The sequence below is a fragment of the Peromyscus leucopus genome, chromosome 4 (assembly GCF_004664715.2).
Source record: "Peromyscus leucopus breed LL Stock chromosome 4, UCI_PerLeu_2.1, whole genome shotgun sequence".
Classification (NCBI taxonomy): Eukaryota; Metazoa; Chordata; class Mammalia; order Rodentia; family Cricetidae; genus Peromyscus; species Peromyscus leucopus.
In genome coordinates, this window is record NC_051066.1 from 4,438,063 (window position 1) to 4,441,316 (window position 3,254).

Consider the following 3,254-nt stretch of genomic DNA (forward strand, 5'->3'; position numbering starts at 1 on the left):
TGGACCTTGGTGATCAGCCTCAGGATTGAGATGGGCATAAGGAATTGGCCAAATAGGTGAACAGACCTTAGTGGCTAGCTTCAGAAATGTGCAAGTGTCTGAATGAGAGAATTTGCCGGTTTAGCAAGGGAGGGAAGTGGGAGCACACGACCGGCTGGCACCACGTTTGCTGTGCTGAGGCCTGCTGGGTGCTGCCTTGTGCCCTCCCTGCCTTGAGCAAAGGAACTTCCAGTCAAATGGCCTGTCCATACTACCCTTACGCCAGCACCAGCTATCTAGAACACTCCAAGGATATCTTGAGAAAAATGCACAATTGCATCTGATCGCCCCAGCTCCTGAGGGTACAACCCCATTTAGGGCTGTATGAAGCAGTTTGTACCAGACTGTAACATCACAGATACTAGTGAACTTAGATGACCTACACCAGATGCAGAGCATTTCTTCTGGTGACCTAGCTAAGGGTCCAGATACTCAAGACCTATATATTTTTTTAATTTTATTTTTTATTTTTTTTCTAGTAGTGAACTTTTTTTTTGATATATATTTTTTATTTTACAATATCATTCAGTTCTACATATCAGCCATGGGTTCCCCTATTCTCCCCCCTCCCATGCCCTCCCCTTACCCTCAGCCCACCCTCCATTCCCACCTCCTCCAGGACAAGTCCTCCCCCGAGGACTGTGATCAACTTGGTAGACTCAGTCCAGGGAGGTCCAGTCCCTTCCTCCCAGACTAAGCCAAGTGTCCCTGCATAAGTTCCAGGTTTCAGACAGCCAATTCATGCAATGAGCACAGAACTTGGTCCCACTGCCTAGATGCCTCCCAAACTGATCAAGCCAATCAACTGACAAGACCTATATTTAAAGGACTGGACTGAGTATCCCAAGAGCAAGTTCTCAGTACAAAGGAAATGTATTTCCTCCAGAGGCACAAAGGGTTGGTTTTAAAAAATAAGTGGCGCTGGTTACTGTTTGAGAAAGGTCACGAGGCACGAGGCAACTCAGTATCAGAGCTTTATTAGGAGGAATGGGAGAACAGAAGAAAGCATGGCCAGGCCTGGGGCAGAGACACGTGAGAGGGGAGAAGGGGGAGGAGGAGAGAGCAGAAGGAGAGGGGAGGAGTCTGTGTCCGGCTTTTTTTTATTTTTATTTTTTTTCCGAGACAGGGTTTCTCTATGTAGCTTTGTGTCTTTCCTGGAACTCACTTGGTAGCCCAGGCTGGCCTTGAACTCACAGAGATCCACCTGGCTCTGCCTCCCGAGTGCTAGGAGTAAAGGTGTGCGCCACCACCACCCGGCCTATGTCCGGCTTTTTAAGGATTCCCTGGCACAGGTGGGTTTACAGAGCTATGCCACAGATGCACAGATTGCGTGACAACGGCACATGCATTACGCAATCACGCAGCACACAGATGACGTAAGATGTAAGACCCCTTACTTAGCTACTGAACTTCGTATGTACGGTCATGCAGCTGGAGGAGCGGCAGAATCCTAACACAAAGGTCAGGTAATAAGAAACAAAGACAGGAGACAGAGGATGAGGGACAAAGAGACAGGAACAAGGTGGGAGGATATTTGCCCTGGAGGGACAAAGAACTTCTTCTGGATAGAGGGGACAGGTGTGGCCCATAGGCAAATGGCAGTTTAAAAAGGGAAACCTTGTGTTAGGATGAGTTAGTATATTTTGATTGGACATGTTAATTGGGTGGACCAAATGGGGCTTTTGATTGCTTGAGTTTAATACTTTGATCGCTGGACCTTGGTAAAAGTCAGCCTCAGGAGGACAAATAAAAGGAATACCTTGGTGGCTAGCTTTAGTAATGTGACCTAACAATGTAGCAAGGCATTGGGAATGAGGGAAGGAGAGGCCTGCAGAGTATGCTCGCCATGCCCAGGCCTATAGTAGCTCTTCATGTATAAAAACCCTCCTCCTGGTCCTGCTCTTGCTCCTGTCCGATTGCTGCCCTGGCTGCTGCTGTCAAACAGCAAGGCAAACAAAAGCTTTCAAAAGAAAAAAGAAAAAAAAAAAAGGCCAGGTGGTGGAAGTGCACCCCTTTAATCCCAGAACTCAGGAGGCAGAGGCAGGTGGATCTCAGTTCAAGACCAGCCTGGTCTACAGAGGGAGTTCCAGGGCAGCCAGAGCTACACGGAGAAACCCTGACTAGAAAAACAACAAAGAAGCTATCACATAGCAGCATTGGAAGAGCTTCTCTTTGCTCACCATGATTTGGATTCGAGCCAGCTGATAAATTGTTAATCCCACCACTTGAGAATAAGACCACTACCACAGTTGAAAGCAAAATTCAAAGCAAATCTTAATTAAATACTGGCTAGGTAGATAGGATCTGGCCAGGTCCTACCCAGTTTCCCAGGAAATGGCCTAGAAACAAGTTTTACAAGGGCTTAAGAAGAAAACTCACATTTCATTGCATTTCCCATCAGGTCCAGAGGCAAGTGTACGTCCTATCCTATTTCCTGCCTAGGAACCTCCCACCCACGTGTGATCGAGCACATCTGGTGCAGATGGGTCCAATAAACTTGTTTAGGGGAGTGAAAACATGTAGCGTGTTATCTCCCATAAACAGTAGCCTCCAGCATATCAGGAAGTATCTATCCTTGGGCAAGGGGCTTACAGATCAGAGGCAATTTTGTTTCATGGATCCCTAAGACATAGTAATTAAAACTTTGGCTTTCACAAAGTAACTTAAGTGTTACAGAGAACAGCCATCTCCACAGTTGAGCAGCCACAATTCGGGCAGAGTGCATGTGCTCGGATTCAAGCCTGCATCACTTGGCTGCCTCTATCCGACTCCCTTAACCATGTTTTGCTTTCCACAGCACTTGCTGCTCTCCGCAAAGTTTGCTTAGTTATTTATGCTTGTCTTTCTCCCACGACTAGATGTAGACCTCACGCAGTTAGGGATCTGTTCATGTGTGCCAGAACCAAGTTTGAAATGTATCAAGTGTTGATGGGTTGTTTGAATTTAGATACATTCCATTGGGAGCCTTAGCCCCCGCTCCCCAGTGAAAAAGTACTCCTAACTTGGTGAAAAACAAGGGCAGATGAAGAATATAAACACTCCGTGCAAATCTGGACAGCCGCCTTGAAGCTTTAGTCCAGGATCACTAGGTCTAAGCGTAGACAGGTGGTACCGGGTGCATTCCGTCCTTCTTCACAGCCTCAGCCATCTTTCTCCACCTTCACGGTGAGCGGGGGGCCGGAAGTACAGCAGCTTCCGCCTGGCGCTGGACTCTG